The 16,277-nt window shown below is 48.8% G+C and overlaps 1 protein-coding gene across 1 annotated transcript in view; it reads right to left on the reverse strand.

Moving 5' to 3' along the window:
- Positions 1 to 11,843, reverse strand: part of PPP1R16B (protein phosphatase 1 regulatory subunit 16B) — a 57,896-nt gene extending 46,053 nt beyond the window's left edge. Inside the window, exon 1 of the mRNA XM_014884034.2 lies at positions 11,769 to 11,843. The gene's annotated coding sequence lies outside the window, so the exon portion shown is untranslated. The remainder of the gene's footprint in view (positions 1 to 11,768) is intronic.
- Between the last annotated feature and the right edge of the window lie 4,434 nt (positions 11,844 to 16,277).

Here is a 16,277-nt window from a genome sequence, read left to right on the forward strand (position 1 = left end):
CTCAGACCACCACAGTCTAAAACCGTTTTTTATAAAACTGCCTCTGTCACTTCCTGCCTTTTGGGAAAACATTTTATTGGAGCACTATCAATAAGGACACTGCACTGAGCCCCACTGGGTTTTCAAACAAAGACACACAGAGGGGTGGACACCAACAGTGACCACATGGCAAACTGGGAAGGGGACTTCAAATCACAAAAACTATCCCTCCATGGAATCACAGCCCCAAAACACTCATTTTCACCTGCAATGCCACAGGACACAGTCCCATTTCCTACAGAGCAGCATTTCCAGCCTCCTGAAGGGTTTTACTTGTTTCTGAAGCCTAAATTTTTATTTCTGCAATATTGCCCTGCCAGACAGGTTGTACCATCTCCCTCGTCTGGGTCTCTGTGCATGGACTGTGACAAAGGTGGGCACTGACCAGGTGGGCATCTCCTCTGGACATCAGGGCTGGTGGCAAGGCTGAAGGCAAAAACCTGACCACAGCCCAAGGCAGCACATCAAACATCAGCTGGACACACACCTCAGCCACTGCCCTCACAATAATGTGCAACAAACCCTTCTCCAGAGCTCAAGAGCATCCACAGGTGAGCAGATGAGCACAGGTCAAGGTCACTGGCATTTCTCTGGGCAGCAAACTCACTGCCAGAGCCACACCACCACCTCAGGATTGTTATTTCTACTCCTGTGCTCCTGTCACAAGGTGCTGGTGGAACCTACTGGTCCCTCAGTGCTCCTCTGAGAGCTCTGGCCATTGCTGCTGGTGACAGATTCTTCTTGCACACACCATGTGATTCTCTGTGTGCTGTGAGCCCCACAGCACCCACAGGTTAACCACACAGAGGAGTGAAAATTATGAAAATTGTTGCTGCCTGATTTAATTTCACTGGTATCTCAGAGGTAAACAGCTCCTTTCTTCACTCGAGGATTCAGCTACACTTTAAGCAGCTGATGCTCAGCACTACCAGAAGAATGGTTCCTCCTGAAGGAATGACAGGGAAAGTGGCAGGAAACATCACTTAAAAAAAAAAAAGAAAAAAAAATATATCTATTAGGGAACACAACTCCTACATCTGCCCTGAAATGCTGGTGGGGAAGAGCAGGTACAGAAATATTCTGGGTGAGAGATCTCATAAGAAATTGGGAGTTTCAGGAGAGATTCTTGGCTTTCCCACAGGTTTCTTGTATGCAAAGTAAGTAACTTAATCTGTGCCCCAATTACCTTCTTAAAGTGAAGATACTGTTTTACCATCTGCAGCAAAGGAACTTTCACTGCTGCCTGTTGCAAAGGTGGTGAAGGTGCATCATGGTAAATTATTTTTCTAGCTTGATGGAAAGCTCAAAATTTCAAGCTAAATTCTTCTCCAGAAATTTAGAAACATTTTGGTTTGGCTGCTTGATCTCTAATTCCAGATAATCTCTCTGTCTTCAATGAGCTTCCCAGCAGAGGGAATAAAATACAAGCAAAAAGAAAAAAAGTGAAGCAGAAAGTAAAAAAAAAAAATATCTCTTTGGAGCCAACACTGGTAATAGAAAATTTTAAGTGCCTCTTTCTTTTCTCCTTCCAACTGTTCCACTCCTAACAATACTGGCAGTTGTTTGAGGAAAGCCCCTCACTATTTTCACTATATATTTCCTGTAAACACCCAACACAGCACAATATACATTCTTTTTCCTATCAATATTTCAACGTGGGCTTCCGTCAAAAAAATAAAAGACATTTAAAAACCCTTCTGTGCCAAGCAATCCTCCCCCACATCAGTGCACAGTGAGGAGTAACACAAACCTGGTGGTGGTCCCCAGACATAAAGGGCTGGAGAGCTCAGTCTGGGGGCTCAGCAGACACAGCAGGGAAGGGCTTTGAGCACAGTTCACACACACGATTTAGGAGCAAGCCAGAGCATTAAAGCTAAACCAGCTCAGATCTCACTTCCCTCCACGTGGCTCCTGTGCAAAGCTGCTCCTGGAGCCCCGTTCCCAGCACAAGGCAGCAGGACCTGGAGGCGTTTTTAAAAACCTTCCTCTAACAGCTCTGCAGAGCAAATGCACCTTCCTGCTCCTGCTCCAGCACAGCCCTTCAGAGCTGCCACCTTTCTGCATTAAACTGCCCCTGCCTGGGGAAGTTTTCAAATCTAGAACTTCCATGTGATTGGTTTTCCCACTCACTGGTAGTTGGGGGTTTCTTCTCTGCTCTCTATTTTTATTCCCTATTGTCTTCCTCACTAGCCAAGCTCCACTCTCACTGGTTCTTCCTCCACATCCATGGGCAGATTGGGCTGTTCCAGCTCCAGCCCAAGCACTGGGAACAACCTGAAGGATGCATTGGAGCTGTAAAAACCGCTCAGCCCCCTCGTACTTCCCAAGGGGGATGCCTTGGGTTCCCCTCTGTTGTCAGACCCATCAGTGAATCAGTAAAAACAAACACCCTGGGCTCTTGGCCATGAATTTCCACAGGGAGAAGGGAGAGGGGCATTTCTGCCAGCTTAAACTTGGAAATCTGAACAGCGATTTCGAGTCGAGTTAAAAAAAAATCAGAAACTTCAGGGCTCAATTTCAAACTACACCAGAACAAGGCACTCCCCTTTACCCCAGTGCCACAGAGAAACCTTAACAGCGTGTAAAGCTGCAGACAGCCCTCGCTAATTGTCCTGATTGCTTCTCTCCCCGAGCTGAGGGCTGAGCACAGGTACCCAGGAGCAGAGCTCCCCCCTGCTCCCCTCTCACTGTGCCCCAGACAGGCTCCAGGGAAGATGATGCTTGAAGACAAGGAAATTTTATTCCTTCAAAAATCCAGCACACACCACTCCCCTTTGCTCCCCTTAGCAGAAAAGTGTCTGCTAACAAAATTTATCTCTGGCATCAGAGGAGCAGCAGGATCCCTGCCCTTAGGCAAAGAAAGAAGGATCAGAATGGGATTTCTGTGCAAACATGAAGCGAATCCCAACTTCCCTCGCACGAGAGCAGCCCCATCCTCTGAGTCAGGCAGTTAAATATTGAAGGAAAGGCATGCAGCAGCTCCCATTATGTGGAACAAAAATTAATTGAGGGCATAAGTCTCCGATTGGGCTCTCCATTTATTTTTTCCACAGCACATTATACGGGAGTGGGGATTGCAGTGCAGACACCTGCAGGGAAAGCAGACCCATCTGTGACAGCGATATTACCTCTTTTTATTTGTTTTTCTGGTTAGAGCTTCCATTTTTTATCAACCCTGCCACAGACAGATGTGTGGAGGCTTCCAAAACTGCATCCCTCTTCCTGACATTTTCAGCTACACATTGAGAGATCTGTAATTTGCAAAACAACAATTTTCCCTCAAAACAGGCTTTAAAATAAGACGTGGGGAAAAAAAAAAAAAAAAAGGCAAACCCCAAGCTAATTTCCAACAGAATCTCGAAAACACCACTGGAAGAGCCCACACCCTTCCCTCAAGATATAAATTAAAGCCCTATTCACGCCCGCACCCCACTCTTTTTAACAGAAATCCTTCCATTGTTTAAAGCCATTTACACATATTTTGGCCCACAGAAAAAAAAAAATAATCCTGGGAACAGCCCTATTCTGGCAGAGCAACGAGCTAAGATAAGTGCCTGGATTTTCCATCTGCAGCTCCTGGGCACCTCAGGCCGTGGCAGCACGGGATGTGTCAGGGGCTGGGCTCCTGCAGGCTCCCAGCTGGGGACAGGGATGTGCCTTTCCCTGGGAACAGCCACACGGGCCATGCCACCTGCCCCCATGCACAAGTGCAGCCCCAGGGCTGTGCCTTCTTACAGGGAGTTACCATCCAGTGGGACTGCATTCCTCAGTTTTTATTGATTTCCTGGGGTTTTTGCCACCAAAAGAAAGTCCTGCCTTGCTCATGTCTTTCCCATAGGTGTGATTCTGCCAGCTTTATGGCACCACGGTGACAAAGCCGGTGATTGGCAGAATTTAAAAGCGTTTGCTACACACCTGACAGGAGGAATATTGATTTTGTGGGAGATTTATGAGAGGATTCTCTTCCCAACCATCTGATCCATCCATTTTAAATAGCGGTTGCATTTAATTACTGCTAACAAAATGCTTTCAACTCCAAAGCTTATGGACATTATTGAGCATATCTATAACAATTCCAATCATCCTCAGAAGGTCTTAACAAAATAACATAAAAAGACGCCCTCTGACCCATCCTGCATCCATCAGGGAGCCTGTAGAGTTACTCAGGATAGTGTTTCCCTCCTGCCTCTGCTGTGCAGGGACCAGCCAGGTGCCCACAGGCTCTGCTGGGAGAGTAAAGAGGTGAGACTTCGGGGAAAATTAATTATCCATGCGACAATGTGGGATGCTTTGGTCCAGACAGCTCAAACAACTGGATTTCTTGTCCAGGGTTTACCCCTTATACCTCGGTGAACCCCATGATGACTTATTGACCTGCTAAACCATGCACATGTCCCCAAAAAATTCATCCTCCAGTTCCCTCAGATTGTGCAGGTCAAGGTTAGCCCCAAGCATGCAAGCAGGGGGCTGCAGATCAAACACTCAGAGAGCAGGTCAGGTCTGTAAATCACCCTAGAGCTGCTCTAGGGTACCAGGGCCAGCCCATCCAGAGCAGCACACCCAGATCAGGCAATCCAGGCTGCTTTCCCTGGAAGCCTGCAGGAATATTACAAGAGCATCTTCTAGAAAGTGAAACCACAATAGTTGAAGAGGACAACGGCTCCTTAAGATGCAAATGAGCAGGAATCCTGCAGGGGAAAAGCAGCACCGCCTCTCTCTTCCACCTCTGCCTGTCCTGCTCCAGAGGAACTCGCCTTATCTCAGATGCAAGCCATGAGATTGAAACGAAATGTTTTATTAGCAGAATGCTAACAAAACCTCAGCACAGCTCTCTGCCGTGCCAACATAGCCAGTTTCAGTCTGAAATCAGACTCTGGGAGCAGCTTGCCACTGCCTTGCTTGCGAGGCAGATTTTCTGTTTCTGAAGAACCTTATTTTTAGGCGCAGCTATCAACCCGCACGTCACCATACATGCCCTACTTTCTGGGTTTTCTGCATCTCCTCTTGGCCACAGTCAGGGTGGTTGTTGGCTTGACTTGCTGCTTTGACAATACAATTGCTCTGACATGCAGCTTAATCAAATATTTACCACTTAGTAGTTTGAAAATAGGATTTTGGATACTTTAGATTAAACTTGACTTACGAGCATGGAACCAGAATTGCTGGCACAGCTCTCCTCCTCACCAGTCCAGTTCTTACTTTGCTTCTGCCATTTCTGGGGTTACCAGCACAAAGGCTCTGCTGCTACAGGCCAAGGAAAACCTCAGCCAAACTCATGAGCCCAATGTTCAGCCATTCTTCTTTGCAGTCCCAATATGCAAATAGTCAGACCTGTCCAGGAGAGACTCTTCCCAAAGATATCAAGATTTAAGGGCTAGAACTCAGCTGGGAAGAATGGCTGCTCTTAGGAAAGACTTTCTGGAGGGCTTCCTGGGCAGAGATGCCAGCCCTGCCCTTCAGTAGGTACTTCACTTGAATGTTTGTTCTGAGAAAAGGTGTTATTTGGATGGCAGAAAAACCAGTGTAGAAGTCAAATTCAGATAGCAGGGGTAACTTAAAGCCTGAAATCTGATTGATCCAGCAGATGGTGGGGACGGCCCTTCTGCATCCCACTGACAGCCCTACAGCACTGCTCCCACCCACTGCTTTGGGGAGTTGAGGAAGGCAGCAAGCAAAGCCCACCCAGTACAAAACCCACTTCACATAGCAGCTGAACTCTTGCTCAAGACCTCACTAATAAAAAGCCAAGTCTTACACAAATCCCTAAATTTCAGTTTAGCCCCACCCAGGAGAGAAAATGAAGGTATTACTGGACATCTCACAGCCAGCACAGGGCTCTCCTGCCTTCCTTGGTCTTTCTCCTTGGAAGGGTTTTCGACCTTTGAGCTGCTGTGCCAGTCATCAAGCTGAATGTGTGCCCTTGAAATGCTGCCAAGCTCCAACATCAACAGATGGAGCCACCTAAGAGCAGCACCTCAGACTTGAGGTTTTTCCACACGGATCATTAAGGATGCCATGGCTATGCTATAACATCATACGGAATAATTGGGACAAAATTAAGGCAACTGGTCCTGATGAGTGAAGCTGTCCATCTCCATCCTTCCCTCCTAGGCTGTCCTCTCTCCTCTCTTCCAGAAATACCCAACCTGCAACTCCTGCTCCTGCCAGCTCAAGGGCAGACCATCAAGACATAGCAGACCCTCACCTACAAAGCATGGACAAGAGCAAACTCACAAGGAAGGTCGCTTGGCAACTCAGGGTGAGAGAAAAGGAGGGGGGAATTTCTGCCAACTTGTTTGTGTGCACTTAGGGTGGCATTTGCAACCCTGTAATTGTTGCATAATGAATCTAGCAATGGAGTTCAAGAGCTATGAATCATTCAGGCCAAGAAAGCATGAGTCAGCCCCCAAAGAATCAGGAGATGTTAAAATTACATACATTTAACTGGAGCTTGACAAATCCACAGGAGCAACGTCCCAGCACAACTCAAACCATCATGCCAACATCCCCACTGCTCCTCCCGATGGACACAAGACCAGAGCAGAACCTCTGACCACTGCAAATAATTTACACCTGCAACTCTTGCCCAGCCAAGTTATCAGTTCCAAAAAACCACCTGATGCTCACACTGACTCACTGAGAAAGGTGGTGAGGCTCCAGCCAGCCTGAGAAAAGCTCATTGTGCAATCCTGACATGGACAGAGCACTCGGGATGCTCATTTCACAGTGTGTGACCTGCTCAGCAGCTGGATGGGCACAGGGGAGGACAGCAGAGGTGATGTGGGAGCAAAGCACAGAGCTAGGGGTGGGAAAGGAGCACAGCTCTCTGCAGGGGATTGAGCATGAAACGGGGCAGATTCATGGCAGAGAAGGATGTCTGAGTTAAGGAGTGTGTGTAGATGCAGAGAAGACCTCAGAAAAAAAAAAAAAAAAGGTGTTTTCCTGGCTCTGTTAGGGATCCTTAAGCCATGTCCTGTATTTTGCATTTACAAGGCCTGCATGTATGGAAGGAAAGTTATTTTGAAGTGACATAGGGTGCGAATTCAAAGCAGAACAACTATTCTGGGTTAACTCCCCAGGTGGCTTCTTATTCTAGAGTGGCAGTACCTTTTTCTAGTTTAATTCACTGTAAAAATAGATTAGGCCAATGGTTCTCATCTGCAAGGCCATGGTAGCTGGCCTGCTGCTTTTAGAGCATCCTTAATTGGAGCCTGGCTATGGGGACACAGGGGGCTCTGGGATGCAGATGTGGTAGTTTCAATTTGGGAACATCATATTAACTTAAACCAGGAAAGAAGCAACCACCTGCAGAGCCACAGGGCTGTCCCTCAGCAGGGACACACACGGGCAGGGCACAGAGCCTGCAGTGCTCTCTGCCCACCATTACCAAACTGAACTACAGAGACCCACAGTCTGCCCTTTACACGCACCCCAAGGCCTCCTTGTAAAGCCATTTTTGTTTGAGGTTCCTTTCAATTTACCATTTATCAAGCTTCCATTTAGCCCCGTTAATCACAGCCTATCAAGCTCTTTCAAATGCAAACACGGAAATGTACCCAGCAACTGCACTTCTCCCGTTTATCCTTCTCCTGCTGGAATTACGGAGGGCTACAAAGCAGGAATGCCAACCCACCTGTCTCATGCTTTTCAATCACTTCCCATGGGATGAAATCAGCTGACTATTCTGGAAAAAAAACAGACCGATCTCTTTCCCTGCCTGCTAGCAACATTCAAGGAGAGCAAACAATGTGTTGTGCAGGAGAAAGAGCATCCCTGTGAAAGTCAAGGGGAGAGGCAGATGGGCGGCTCCAGCACCTGCATCAGCACATGGGCGCTGTCTCTGGAAGCAGGGACAGCCAAGCCACCTTTGTCAAAGGCTGTGTACTTCCTAGCTGGGCCTCTAGAGCCAGAGATCTCACAGCTCATTTAATCCTCGTCAAACGATACACCATTTTTTTTTTGCTTTGTTTGGGTATTAAGGCTTAGCCTTCCTCAAGCTATTCATTCTTTTTCCTCAGTGCCTACGTGGCTGTTAATCCCAGTCTGACATGCTTCTGAGAGCTGCAAGGAAAAGCTCTGTCGGAAGAGTCACATCACTGTGCAGGTGTCATTTGTCCCAGACAGCAGAGCCGAGTTCTCACTCGGTCCCATCAGCAGCTTCACTGACAAACCCCTTCCCACTTTGCTGTGAGACCCGGGGTGCTGCACTCATTCCTCTCACCTCCCAAAGTCTGACAGCTTTTCTGCTGCTCTTTGCTCAAGCCAAGTCCAGCACTGCCCAGCAAAGTGGGAGCTACCCCAATTTCAGGGGCAAGGTGCAGGTAATTCCCACCCACCATTACCATTGCCAAGCACCCCGTGCTCCACGCTGAGCCTGCAGCTGAGTAGGACCTGACACAGGAGCAGGCTTTGCCTTAACCACAGCTCCACTCAGCTTCTGCTGGGACCACCCTGCACCTCCACCCAGCCAGCAAAGCACCCAGGCTCCACTGTCCTTTCAGGAGTGTCACCTTCAAAGAAAACCTTTCAAAATATAGTATCTCTCTATATATAAAGAAAAAACATGTTGGACAGTAAAAAGTGACAGTCCACGACTGTGCATGCCCTACACAAGGCTTTGGGAAGCAGCAGAGATGGTGTGGGCCAGCAGCAGAGCAGATGAATGTGCAGGGGAGCGCTCGGGAAGGAGACAAGGAGAGACAAGCAGATTAATAGAAGACGACAGATTTCTAGTAAGATTGTGATAAGCCTCTTGAAACTTCCCTAAAGGATGAGCCAGCTGGCAAGACCATCCTAGGAGGTGGTGTAAGTCGACTAACAGCCTTGCAAAAGCCACCAGCTGACCCCTTTCACACATCCCAGCTCACTCCTGCAGCTCCTTAGGCAAGGAAAGCTGAACAGGCCACACCTGGATGCTTCTGCCCTGGCACTCATCCTCAATTCCAGCTCTCCTTGCAGAGAACTGGCCCTGAACTGTTTTGAGCAGGCAGAGAGGTCGGGCTGACCGCAGCACTGGCAGAGCTCGCCAGTGCTGTCCCCAAGCAGCCACCCAGCACCTTCCACTGCCCACGAGGGGCTAACCCTGACCCCTGTCCCCAACATCTGCCAGGCATCTTTGGGAAGTGGCACATGGCTCCTGGAAAGGGCTTTGCCAAAGCAAGAATGGGAATGACAAGGTGATGAGTGCAGCCCCTGCATTATGCTTTCCCTTCCTTTCTAAATTCACCTCTGCTGGCATCCCCCAAAGCCAAACCCTCCAAAAACACCACACCCCACTGAGCAGTTTTACCCTCTGAGGAGGAAGAGGAGAGGGGAAGGCAAGGTTGAAGTGTCAAGATTTTTATCCTTCAAAGGACAATACCCTCAAAACCTGCTGGAGGTGGAGTGGACACCACACTGAGGTATGGCCAAAGGAAGGAGCTCACTGTGTCCCTTTGCCAGTGCCACAACAAAACCCTGTCACTGTTTCAAACTGGAGGTTTCACCTGGAGCATCTTCTTCAGGATAATAAACAGCAGCAGCCAGTTTATTTGATATCAGGCAAGTTTTTCTTCTTAGGCCAATTAGCTGCTGATATAATTTGCCCACTGAGGTCACTGAATCATCATTTAGCAGTTTCAAAGGAGATGAGATGAACTGCAGGCCAATTTCCCCCCTCCAGCTCTATGAGTGATTCAAAATGCAGTTAATGATAGTGGCTCATAAGTATCTGGCAGAGGATTTGAGAGAGCAATTTATTGCCCAAAAAGAGGCTGATCTCTTTCAGCCAAAGCAGCTCAGCTGGTGAAGATGTTGGATCTGATTTTGCCATCTTACTTAGCAGTTGTTAAATACTCAAGAGCTGCTAAACTTAAATCAGACATAGGTAAAGAGAAAATGAGAAGACCCAAAATCAGGTAAGGAAGGTCACAGCTAAAATCCACTTTGTCACCAGCGGGCAAGAGACCTTTTAAAGGATAGGGAAAATAACTGAGTAATAAGCAACAAGACTCTCAACACAAATCCTGCATTTTTGTGAGTTTATATAAGATAAAAATGAGACACCCCCTCATCCACAAAAGCTTCATTATTTGTAAACCTCAGGCTCCGTTACCAGTAAACACTGGTTGATGTTTTTCTTCTTGCTGGATGAAATGTGCCTAGAGGCAACAGGCATTTTATAAATTATTAAACCAAGGGAAAATAAGGTTCCAACAAAGTGACTGCAGAAGCAATGCAGAAACACCAAGGAGCTGGTACAATTGGTACCAGCACATTTACATAGAGTCATTTTTCCTGCAACAACTGACTCAACAACAAGACATTGTTAGAAATGCACATCCTGGACACGTGGTCTTGATGGCAAAAAGAAGATGTGATATCTCAGCATTTCATCACATCCATCACATATATCTAAAGTTCAACACTTTAAACCTTATTTTTCTTATGAAACAGTCACTTCTGTTTTCCAGTCAGAGGGGAAAATAACCTTTTTTTTAAAATTCCAACCTCATGAGAGATCTCAGGACATGAAGCAAAACCTAAGAAAATACTGCAATAAGAGTATTTTAACATCATCTGCAGTTTTTGATCCAACCCATAGCATTGAGAAGGAAAGAAAGAATAAAACATATATTAAAAAGTATTCTTCACTTTCAAGATTTAATACCTTACATCTTTCACAACAAACACAATCCACCTCCAGAATAAGTTCTGCTCCAGCCAGAAAAAACCCTTCTGCTTTCTGCCATAACAGCACTTGGCCCTTCCACCTGTGAAAAACCACTTAGCAGTAATGGCAGGGCTCAGGACAGCGGGTCCAGGGAGGCTGGGTCAAGGTGAGAGCGAGGGCAGCCCCGGCAGCCGCTGCTCCCGAGCTTCCCTGAGGGTTTGTTAGGGAACAGGAGGGCTCAGAGATGGGTTTGGGTTTTGGGTTTTTTCCCCCAGGTTTGTGAACACTCTCCTTTCCCTGACAATTTGTGAAAAGACACTTTTCCTGCTACTACTCTACTGCAGCTTGAAGCATCTTCCTCCTCTTCGAGAGCTTTTCACCGTGCAGAAGAGATCTATCTATTCAGGACAAGCAAGCGGAGAGATAAACCAGAATTTGGTGGCTTGTCAGTCAACCAAAAGCATCTCTGCCATCACCGCCACCTCAGGCCCTGGAGCTGGAGAAGGGACTGAAGTTCAGAGCGAAGTTCCCCGGGTCTGCCGGTGTCTGAAGGAGACTGTCCCCAGGAGCCCCGCACCTCTCACACAAACCGGCTCTCACAACCCCGATGCCATTTCGGGAATTACGGCTGCTTGTATTTGCACTACCTCGAGTAAATTTCTTCCACACCCCTTCCGCGCCAGAAAGGAGAGGAATTCTACAGGCACGGAGCAAAACCCACCCACGAACAGCCCAAAACACGCACATTTACATCGCGCAGGATGACCCGCGCTACGAACGGCACAGCACGGGCGACAAAAGCTCCGCGGAGCCAGAACCGCTTCGAGAGGCGGAACCGCGTCCCCATCCATGTGCCACGGTGAGGTCGCCGGGCTGAGCCGGTGCCGGAGGAGGGCAGGGGCTCCACAGCCCGCCCCGGGGCTGGAGTTACCCAAACTCCGCGGTGACTGCGGCGGGCACCGCGGCACGGCAGGAGCCGGCACCCCCGCAGCATCCCCGGGCCGAACCGAGCCGAGCTCAGCCGGGCCAGCCCCAACCCCGCTGCTTGCCCCCCGCACGGCCCCAGCCCCGCACTCACCGCGGCCGCTCGGCACAGCGGGCCCGGCTCCCGCAGCAGCAGCCGGAGGGAAGCGCAGCGAGGCAGCGGCGCCGCGCACACCCGGAGCCGCTCCCCGCCCGCCTCCGGCCCCGGCTGCGGCCGCAGCTCCGCCCCGAGGAGGGGCAGGGGCCGGGGGCGGGCGGGGAGCGGCGCCCGCCCCGCAGGTGAAGCGCGGAGCATCCCCGGGGATGCTGCGGGAGCGGCCGCTGCGGGCTCCGGGCGGCGAGGGCTCGCCCGCAATGGGGCGGGCGGGGCTGTTTCTGTCGCCGAGAGGGGTAATTAAAGTAAATAAATAAATATTTTTTTTTAAAAAAAAAAACCTCTTTGAATTTCGGTGGAAGGTCGCACCCCTGCCTGCCCGGCTACCTGTGGATAAGGTTTACCCCGACTTCTGGTTAGGCACAAGGTGAGGGACGCTGCTGCCCCTACTGAGGTTGAAAGGTGGATATGTGGTTTAGAAACTGTTTTACCAGGGGTTTTGGCATAAATATCTGAGCCCGGCAGCAGGTTCCTATTTGCCACAGAGTGATTTGGTGTGAGGGATGGGATCCCAGAGAATTTTTTAGGAGGAACTAAAAACCCCCTCAAAGCAGTGTAACATCACATCAGGCTTTTAATCACAGTGACTGATACCAAAACCAAATGCTGTTCCTGAAGTGTGCCTTATGCCAATTTTATAGGCAGATAAGAACCCTTGCCAGGAGTCAAACCAGTCACTGGAGATGGGAGGGAAGCCAAGAAGCCTCCTGGGCCTGGGAGTGGCACTGGGGAGCCCACACTCACCCACTGGGAGCCGAGCAGATTCCTCATGCTGCTGTCAGATATTGTGTCTGGGACCAGTTGCCTTTTCCGGGGTGAAATAGGTTTCAGAAAGTTTGGAGGATTAATCACCATGGACTCCATTTCTCCTTGGGAAAGAGCTTCTTCCCAGGCTGAACAGATCCACTGGAGCAGCTCTGACACTGAGCTGTGGGTTTTCACTGAAACCCTTCTAGGTCAAAACAGGCCTTTGGGTTCAAAATGTGAGTCACTCCTTGCAACAAGACAAGATGTAGGTAAGTGTTCACAGGTGATAAATGTGAATCTTTGCAACTGTACAGGAGTGTGAGAGACCATCCACATCCCATCTGACTAAGGTGGAAGCTTACTCTGACATGTGATTGAGAGCTCTGTCCAGAATTCATTTATTACTACTGCAACATGGCAGAACCACAGTTTAAGAGTCAGCAAGTGACCCATGGAGACATGGCTTAACTGCAAAACTTGTCTTATTGCTGCTTCTATATATGCAAAAATCTGAAAACAAAGCTGATGAGAAGAAAGCACATCTGTGTTCTCCTCCTCACTGGATCCACAGAGGTCTAGGTGCAGGATGGATGGAATGGGAAGAGCTTTAGCCACGTTAGAGGTTAATTACAGCTCTGGGACTAGACTTAGATCAGCAGCCAGGACCTTGGCAGCCCTGGGCTGTGCAGGGTGGAGGTGGCTTTCCAAAGCCCGAGTCTGGCAGCAGGAGCCTTAGCCCAGGGCACTGGAGAGCTCAGCAACTTTGCATCAGTCTCTGAAGTCCATAATTCAGTTGTCTGTCTATTAAAATTGTGTTGTAAGCACAGCTGCTTTCTGAGGCACGTATGGAAATGAAGGGGGAGTCTCATAAATACCCTGGCTCTGTGCCAGACCAGTGAGTCAGCGTAAAGAGCTGAAATGCAGCTTAACAGCTTCAAGATAAAAAAAAACCCTAAAATATCCCCAAAAATGCTCCCCTAGCCGCCTCCCTTCCTTTTCTGTTCAAATTTTGTTATCAGCATTGTGATTGGGAAGATAAGGACAGTTGAAGCCTCAGCAGGATCTTGCAGTGCCCAGGGCCTGGGACAGGAGAAGGTGGAGACCTTCAGGGCAGAGGGAGGGCTGAGCTCATCTGAGAGCCCGCAGGCATCTGCATCATCCTCGTTTTTGCTGGCAAATCAAAGCCTTTGCTTCAGTTGCCAACGCAAAGATTTGGAACTAGAAGAGAAATACAATGTTTGTTTACTAATACAGTCAAAATTCACCGCATCAAGTTTTCTTTATTTTTTTCCAGTACAAATAAAATTTTGCAGAGACCGAAGTTAGGAAAAAGAAGACATTTCAAAGGTGAACTTGCATGAAAAAGCACCACTAAATCTTCCAGCAGTTTCAAAGACCCGTTCATAGATTTGTCTTCCTCATCCAGCTTTCAATCCCATTTCACAGGTAGTTTTGGTCGCTCGAGTTTCCTTTCTTCAGGAAGCCCACTATTTACTGGAAAGATTTCACCCAGGCCTAAGAAGGGGATTTTTTTCTTGTGTTTTTATAATCCATAAGTTGCTCAGTAGTCAGATGAGTGTCCTGGATCAAACAAACAGGCAAAGCTGCAGTGGCTGAAGGACTCTGGGCAGTCCCCTGGCTCAGACGCACAGAAGGAGCTGCCATGGGCCGTGCTGGGAGTTTAAAGTGAACAAGTGAGGTGACAGCAAAGCTCCTGTCCTGCTCTGCAGGCATGCAGGACACGTGTGGTTGTGGTCTCTGTGCAGCATGCAGTGCTGCTGTCAGCTTGTCAAACACACAGCTGAGTGCAGGTGGGCTGCACACGACACAGGGCTGAGGGTGCTGCTGTGTTTTCCTCTCCCCTCTTCAATTTATGCTTCCAATCTCTGCAGTTTTAGTGCCCTGGCAAAGTTCTCCTTTCACGGTGTTTCAAGGTCTCCTGGTGTATTTATTTGACTCCAGCTCAGAGCTGCTGTCTGATGGCAAGCGAGCAGACCATGTCCTTACTTAAACCTGCTGCAAAGGAGCAAGAGCCTCTGCAGAGCAGAGGAACACATCCTCTCCCTGCCTGCACATCCACACACCTCTGGGAATGCCCACGGGCAGTCTGACAGCACACTGAGGGCTGAGGAGGAAAAACAAGTCATGAGACAACAAACGAAGGCAGAAGTTGGCCACGAGTGGTGGACATGGGCTGCTCTGAGCCCTGGGGCTCGCCCAGTGCAGGAGGTGAAGCCAGCTGGGCACGGGAGGCTCAGAAAGCACCGGGAGGGTGCTGGAAAGGAAGGTGGGTAAAATGGAGATGAGGAAACAGAAGGAAATGGGCAAACTTGCAGGTGAGGGCAGGTTTTGAACAGAAATAGTGTGAGAAAATCAGTGGTGCAGCACAGGGGGAACCGCGGGGTGGTGGGAGGGGAGGAATGATCCAGCTGTGGGTGGGTTCTCTAAAAGGCAACAGCAAGGGACAAGAAAAGGAAATGATGTTCAGACCTTGCGGTTGTCAGTGGGGAAACAATATCTTAGAGAAACAAGCATGAGTAAGAACACTGACACTGATTATTCTTTGTAAAACAAACAAGCAAACAACAGATTCAAGGGCTTGGAAAGTGCTGATGTCATGGGAAGGCTCTCAAATGTCTTACACGTGGAATAATGAGAGTCTGACTTAAAAAGGAAAATTAGATGAAGGAAATCAGTAAGAGAAGAGAGGACACAGGAGGACACCAAGGGAAAGGTTAGAATAGCAGCAGAATTGAGGGACTAAAAGGGACAGAGGAGTGGATCTGGGATATTCATGCTGATTTCAGTAGATCAGGAGAGGATATCAGAGATTAGTTGAAGAATAAACCAGGATGCAAAAACGAGGTGCATACATCCGATACAGCTGAATTAAAAAGTACTGCAGCAAGAAAAGTCAAAAGTAACTGATATGTCATGCTCCAGCTTCAGATCAGTAAAAGATTTTACTGGTGGGAGGGGCTGTGACCTTGAGGACATCACTCCACCTGCACCAGGAAAGTCCACACCAAACTGGGCAGTGGACTGGCACAAGGAATTCCCAACAGACCAACAAGCTCTCCAAGTGTATCCTCACCACTGCAGAAAAATTAAGACATGGGGTGGTGCCAGCGGCAGTTTGTGCCTTGCAAACAGACCAAAGGGAGAAAAAAGGTTAATTGATCAATCCTCAATATTTGTACAACACACCCTTATCACAGGCTGCCACTCACTCCTCCTCTTCTGCAGGCACAAAGGCCAACTCCCTCCAGGCAGAACATTCAGTACCAGCCCCAGCACTCACCCAGGGCAGGGAAGGCTGCAGTGTAACATCCAGGACTTTCCCAGCAAGGCCACCTGCAGACATAAAAGCCAGGAGCAGGTCTGGAGAGGAAAACCTCTCTAAACCCACAAAGAGCCAGGACCAGGCTGACCTATGAAGGATTTCAAGCCTTGACAAGAAAGAAATATTACAGGCTGGTGGGCAGAGATCCATGGCTTGCAAGGCTACAAGTCAAAATCCCTATGGTTAGGAGCTGCCTGCTTGCCCAGGGTGAAACTGAACTCCAGTTATGACCCCCTGCTCCTCCTCATCCTCCTCATCCTCCTCATCCTCTGGCTGAAGGGATGACTGTAGCCAGAGCCAGTCCCTGGTGCCAGCTGAGCACGTCTGTGGGCTCACTTGAGTGCCTGGCATGAAATCCT

Source organism: Sturnus vulgaris, chromosome 17, assembly GCF_052056855.1.
Source record: "Sturnus vulgaris isolate bStuVul1 chromosome 17, bStuVul1.hap1, whole genome shotgun sequence".
NCBI classification, from domain to species: domain Eukaryota; kingdom Metazoa; phylum Chordata; class Aves; order Passeriformes; family Sturnidae; genus Sturnus; species Sturnus vulgaris.